Here is a 6831-nt window from a genome sequence, read left to right on the forward strand (position 1 = left end):
TGAGCCACAGTCAGCTCCTGGTCTTCTTTTTGCTGACTGTATAGAGCTTTTCCATCTTTGGCTGCAAAGAATATAATCAATCTGATTTCGGTGTTGACCATCTGGTGTTGTCCATGTATAGAGTCTTCTCTTGTGTTGTTGGAAGAGGGTGTTTGTTATGACCAGTGCATTTTCTTGGCAAAACTCTATTAGTCTTTGCCCTGCTTCATTCCGTATTCCAAGGCCAAATTTGCCTGTTACTCCAGGTGTTTCTTGACTTCCTACTTTTGCATTCCAGTCCCCTATAATGAAAAGGACATCTTTTTTGGGTGTTAGTTCTAAAAGGTCTTGTAGGTCTTCATAGAACCGTTCAACTTCAGCTTCTTCAGAGTTACTGGTTGGGGCATAGACTTGGATTACTGTGATACTGAATGGTTTGTCTTGGCAACGAACAGAGATCATTCTGTCATTTTTGAGATTGCATCCAAGTACTGCATTTCGGACTCTTTTGTTGACCATGATGGCCACTCCATTTCTTCTGAGGGATTCCTGCCTGCAGTAGTAGATATAATGGTCATCTGAGTTAAATTCACCCATTCCAGTCCATTTCAGTTCGCCGATTCCTAGAATGTCGACATTCACTCTTGCCATCTCTTGTTTGACCACTTCCAATTTGCCTTAATTCATGGACCTGACATTCCAGGTTCCTATGCAATATTGCTCTTTGCAGCATCGGACCTTGCTTCTATCACCAGTCACATCCACAGCTGGGTATTCTTTTTGCTTTGGCTCCATCCCTTCATTCTTTCTGGAGATATTTCTCCACTGATCTCCTGTAGCATATTGGGCACCTACTGACCTGGGGAGTTTCTCTTTCAGTATCCTATCATTTTGCCTTTTCATACTGTTCATGGGGTTCTCAAGGCAAGAATACTGAAGTGGTTTGCCATTCCCTTCTCCAGTGGACCACATTCTGTCAAATCTCTCCACCATGACCCGCCCGTCTTGGGTTGCCCCACGGGCATGGCTTAGTTTCATTGAGTTAGACAAGGCTGTGGTCCTGGTGTGATTAGATTGACTAGTTTTCTGTGAGTATGGTTTCAGTGTGTTTGCCCTCTGATGCCCTCTTGCAACACCTACCGTCTTACTTGGGTTTCTCTTACCTTGGGCGTGGGCTATCTCTTTACGGCTGCTCCAGCAAAGCGCAGCCATTGTTCCTTACCTTGGACGAGGGGTATCTCCTCACTGAGGCCCTTCCTGACCTTCAATTTGGGATAGCTCCTCTAGGCCCTCCTGCGCTGGCAGAGCCACGGCTCCTTGGACGTGGGGTTGGTCCTTGGAGAAAAAAAGAGAACCTTCTTACATTGCTGGCAGGAATGTAAATTGGTGCAGCCACTATGGAGAACAGCATGGAGGTTCTTTAAAAATAGAGTTGCCGCATGATCTAGCAATTTCACTCCTGGGCACATATCTGGAAGCAACACTACTTACAATAGCTAAGACAAGGAAGCAACCTAAATGTAAACAGACAGATGAATGGATAAAGAATATGTGATATGGACTTCCCAGGTAGTCCAGTGGTTAAGAATCCACCTGCCAAGGCAGGGGACTCAGGTTCAATCCCTAGTCTGGAAAGATCTCACATGCTGCAAAGTAACTAAGCTCACACTCCACAACAACTGAGGCAGAGCTCTAGAGCCTGTGAGCCACAACTACTGAAGCTTAAGTGCCTAGAGCCTATGGTCCACAACAAGAGAAGCCACAAGGAGAAGCTCACTGCAATGAAGAGTAGCCCCCGCTCACTGCAACTAGAAAAAGCCCTCATGCAATGAAGACCCAGCATGGCCAATAAATAAATAAAAATTTATAAAGAAAATGTGGTAGCTGAGAGAGTAGCATTGAAACATATACATTACTATATGTACATTTATATAGCCAGTGGGAATTTGCTATATGATGCAGGGAGCTCAAATCTGGTGTTCTGTGACAACTTAGAGGGGTGGGATGGGAGGGGAAGGAGGTTCAAGGGAAAAGGGAGATATGTATACCTATGGTTGATTCATGTTTTTGTATGGCAGAAACCAACACACTATTGTAAAGCAATTATCCTCCGATTAAAAATAAATCAAAAGCAAAAAAATGTCATATATATATATAGATACACACACAATGGAATATTCATCAGCCATAAAAAGGAATGAAATAAAGCTATTTGCAGCAACATGTATAGATCTATAGATTAGTATACTAAGTGAAGTAAATCAAAGACAAATACCATATGATATCACTTATGTGTGAAATCTAAAAAAAATCATACAAGTGAACTTATTTACAAAGCAGAAATAGACTCATGCACGTTAAAAAAAAAACAAACTTATTATTACCAAAGGTTAAAGGGGCAGGTATGAGATAAATTAGGAGTTTGGGATTAGCAGACATACTGCTATATATAAAACAGATAAACAGCAAGGACATATTGTATAGCTCAGGGAACTAAAGTCAATATCTTAATACTTATAATGGAAAAGAATTTGAAAAGATCTGTATTTTATATAGATATGCTGCTGCTGCTGCTGCTAAGTCGTTTCAGTCGTGTCCGACTCTGTGCGACCCCATAGATGGCAGCCTACCAGGCTCCCCTGTCCCTGGGATTCTCCAGGCAAGAACACTGGAGTGGGTTGCCATTTCCTTCTCCAATGCATGAAAGTGAAAGTGAAGTCGCTCAGTTGTGTCCAACTCTTAGCGACCCCATGGACTGCAGCCCACCAGGCTCCTCTGTCCATGGGATTTCCAGGCAAGAGTACTGGAGTGGGGTGCCATTGCCTTCTCCATTATATAGATATAACTAAATCACTTCTCTGTACCTCTGAAACTAACACAACATTGTAAATCAACTATACATCAATAAAAAAAAAAACAAAAAAAACACTACTTCAGATCTCTCTTTGTACCTGTGAAGTGTTTTCTGAAGGGAACTTGGCAGCAGCTTCTTCAGCATCACAATTAAATTCTCAGTACTGCTGACAATGCCATCCTCCTAGCTCAGGTCTCAGGGGGCAGACAGTGGAGACAGCAGAGCTATGGTGATGGCCTTAGAAGTAGTGTTTAGGAGGGACCAGCTCCTAGTTTCATAGCTGGACTATCCATGCCGTATACATCATTCAAATCAGAGAGTATTTGGAGCTAGATTAAAAGTGGTAAACCTTCCTGGAGCATGAATCAAAAAATATTTAAGACGAGAAAATCACTCACAGAACTTTTAGAATGAGTTTTATATTAAAGTAAATAACCTTGATTTAAAATAATAAAACCAACACTCAAGGAAATTTTTACTTGCATAGGGTCCCTGGTGAGGCTCCTAGGCCTACAGCATTCTTGTTCGGTTTTCTCTTGTATGATACTGGGCATTCCATGTGGAAGAGTTTCTGAAGCACCAGCTCTCTCATTTTACCATTGAAAACCAAGATTACAATGTCAGCTTTTAGTGGCACATTTGAGTTTAGTTATCACTGATCTTCAGACATGTGTTTTATTCTTTATAATTCTCTGACTTTCAGGGTATTAGAGCAGGAAAACAATGACTGTTACTTCTGTGGAGTCTTGATTACCCAGGCCCAGCTGTAAGCCCTATAGCTGTTTGCCTCCCTTAGTTCTCTCCTGCTGCCTGACTCAGCACTTTTTCTTCTTGCTGCTGCTGCTGCTAAGTCGCTTCAGTCGTGTCCGACTCTGTGCGACCCCATAGACGGCAGCCCACCAGGCTCCGCCGTCCCTGGGATACTCCAGGCAAGAACACTGGAATGGGTTGCAATTTCCTTCTCCAATGCATGAAAGTGAAAAGTGAAAGTGAAGTTGCTCAGTCGTGTACGACTTTAGGCAACCCCATGGACTGCAGCCTACCAAACTCCTCCGTCCATGGATTTTCCAGGCAAGAGTACTGGAGTGGGGTGCCATCGCCTTCTCCGTTCTTCTCGCTAGTACTAGATTATGGTAGCTATTGCTTATGGAGTTGTTGTTTGCTTGTTAAATCTATTTACTAAGCCTCCTTTTCTATCCACTTGGTCTGTAACAAAGGAATTTTATCTGGGGGTAAATTATCCCTGATTTAATGTGGTCTTGATTATACCATCAGTCATGTACTCTCACCCACCTTACCCCCTGGCATCTTCCACCTTCATTCTTGACCACAGGTCAAAAATTGTTAACCAAACAGAGTCACATCAGGAAATACATTTGCAATAGTTTCTACTGCTGTTATAACAAGTTACCGGAAACTTAGTGGTTTAAAAAAAAAAAATTAAACTTGTACTCTTACAGTTTTAGATGCGAGAGTCCAAGATGGTCTGGTTCCATTGGATATTCTGGAGGAGAATCTGTTTCCTTGGCTTTTTTCAGCTTCTATACACAACTTCTATTCCATGGCCTGCAGCTCCCACCATTTTCAAAGCACAACTCGATCTCTGCTTCCAGCATCACTCACCCTGACTCTTCCTGCTTTCCTCATCTAAGAGTCCTTGTGATTACATCATTGGGTCCACCTGTAGAATCCTGACTGCTCTCCTCTCACAAGATCCTTAATTTACCCACTTCTGCAACATCCCTGTGGCCATGTAAAGGAACGAATTCACAGGTGAAAGACATTAGAATGTGAATATCTTTGTGGACGGGGTCATTTCTCTGTATAATGCACCACCGTTTGGAAAAGTAATCCAGCCAAAGGTGGATGTGTGACCTCAACAGGAAAATTAAGGCCTTCCCAGGGATTCTTATTAGATTGGGAGGAGAAGTTATTTTTCTAGGGAGTGGCTAATCTTGCAAAAATTATGTTGTGGCTGCAGGCTACTATCTTTATGGTTGCATGGAGGAAGTTCATTGGCAGCAGGAGGGAAAGCAGCCAAGTGACTGAGAACTGCAGCCAAGGACAGGGCAAAAAAAGGGCAGTGATGATAATACTTGAACACCTATCCAGCTACACTTCAAATCAGACTCACCTAATTTCCCAGGCTTAGGAACCAATAAGGTTCTCTTTTTGCTTGAGCTACTTTGAACTGATTTTCTATATTAACACTTCCCCATATTTTTTCTTAAACAATGAGAAGGAGAAGGATATGAGAGCCAACTCTTGTCCTGATTTTTCTACTCCTTTGAAGGGGTATGATCACTACGTTTGAATAAAACTGAGGTTGAAGCCGTCAAAATAAATCTTTATAAATATCATTAGGTTTTGTTTTCTTATGTCTATACCAAACTACAACAGAGAATTAGAAGCTCATTATATTTTTAAAAATGAGTGTGACCATAACTGAATAAGTTATTGAAATAATAAATTTCTTGACACTTTGCTGCCGTTTTTTCATTTCCAAAAAGAAAGAAAAAAACGATTCTTTTTCATAATAAGCCTAATATTATTAGTTCCCTTGCCTAGAAGGAGGCAGGTGGATTGTGTTAGCAATTTTTTGTGTTTCAAGCCTAGAAATCTTTGCTTTGAGGAGTTAGGTCTATTATGGAATTATCATGGGTTTTTCCTGAAAGGATGCAGTATAAGGAAGCTGATGTTTAAAGGAAGAAGAGTGGTCTAACATCCAAGGCAGGCCATAGAATGGTGGATTACACCAGCCACATTCCTTCAAGAGGTAGAGGTTCTTCCCTTGAATTTGGGCTGGCCTTATGGATTATCTTGGTGGATAGAACATGGAGGAACACATATCTTGTCAGTTTCTGACCCAGCTCCTTTCAGGACTGTCAGCTTCTTATTACTCCTTCTTGGAAGCCTCCCTCTTTGGTGCCAGCTACCACGGAAGAAGCAAAGACTGGACCACTGGATCAGAGGCCATGCAGAGAGTCCCTGAAGGAAGAGAGAAGACCATCTTGGACTTTAGTGCTCCCAGCTGAAATTGACTGCATGAATGTTCCCAGTCAACACCCCATGGAGGGAAGATGAGATTTTCCCACTAAGGTCTGCCCAGATTGAAAATCATGAGCAAATATCTGGTGGTATTTTAAGCTCTTCAATTTAGGGGTTACTTGTTATGCTGGAAAAGATGGCTGGAACAGGTAGTCGGCCTAAGATTGGGAATAAGGAATTGGTGGTAGGTAACATGGTGGCTGAGACTTGCATCTTGTTCTAACTCAGCCATGAACTTTCTTCAGTGTATCCTAGAAGTAACAGAACCTCGTATTCAAGGATGCTGCATGGTTATTGGGAAACTGAGCACTGAGTGCCAGGAATTAGGAGCCATGGAGGTTTCTGTGGCCACATTTGGTACAGAGGGAGGAGGAATTAGATAGAGTGAATCTTCAGAAATGTGTCCCCTCACCTTTTCTCCTTGCCGTCTGTCTGGAATTTAAATGTACCAAGTGGACCTCCTGTAGTCACCCAGGACCCTGAGACAATTTCATGAACGAAACTTGTGCCCTAAAAATGGCAGAGCAGAAAACTGGAAGGCTCTAGGGAATTAGAAGACCCAGTGGAGACTCCACATTTGGATTTCTTACTTCCAGACTTTTCTCACTTGATGAAGTAACTTTTATATGTCTTTCAGCCACTTTAAGTCCCAGTTAATGGGCAGCTGGAGGCTTTTCCTAACTGAAACATCCCACAGAATATCTGAGCTTATAATTCCCACAGACCTTAGTGAGTTATAGAATGAACCATATTGAACATGATTGAGGAAAGTAATGTTACGTTCCCCTACTTTTTTCCACAAAGGAGGTCATTTAGTACCAGGTCTCTGGAAAATAGTAGCATAAGAACCTGTAGAGATGTTATAGCCAATTAGGTTTCTCCTACATAGATGCTGTGAGGAAAGCTTGGAATTTAAATGCAGTTTAGGTTGAATAAATTCTGGCTTTGAG

General features: G+C 42.0%; 1 long non-coding RNA gene across 1 annotated transcript; it reads right to left on the minus strand.

Moving 5' to 3' along the window:
- Nucleotides 1-293: 293 nt before the first annotated feature.
- Nucleotides 294-4525, minus strand: LOC129644001 (uncharacterized). The gene is made up of 3 exons (XR_008710648.1): nucleotides 4292-4525; nucleotides 1202-1314; nucleotides 294-532 (listed from the first exon to the last, which is right to left on the minus strand). It is a non-coding gene; the product is annotated as an uncharacterized LOC129644001 (long non-coding RNA).
- Between the last annotated feature and the right edge of the window lie 2306 nt (nucleotides 4526-6831).

Source organism: Bubalus kerabau, chromosome 2 (assembly GCF_029407905.1).
Source record: "Bubalus kerabau isolate K-KA32 ecotype Philippines breed swamp buffalo chromosome 2, PCC_UOA_SB_1v2, whole genome shotgun sequence".
NCBI lineage: Eukaryota > Metazoa > Chordata > Mammalia > Artiodactyla > Bovidae > Bubalus > Bubalus kerabau.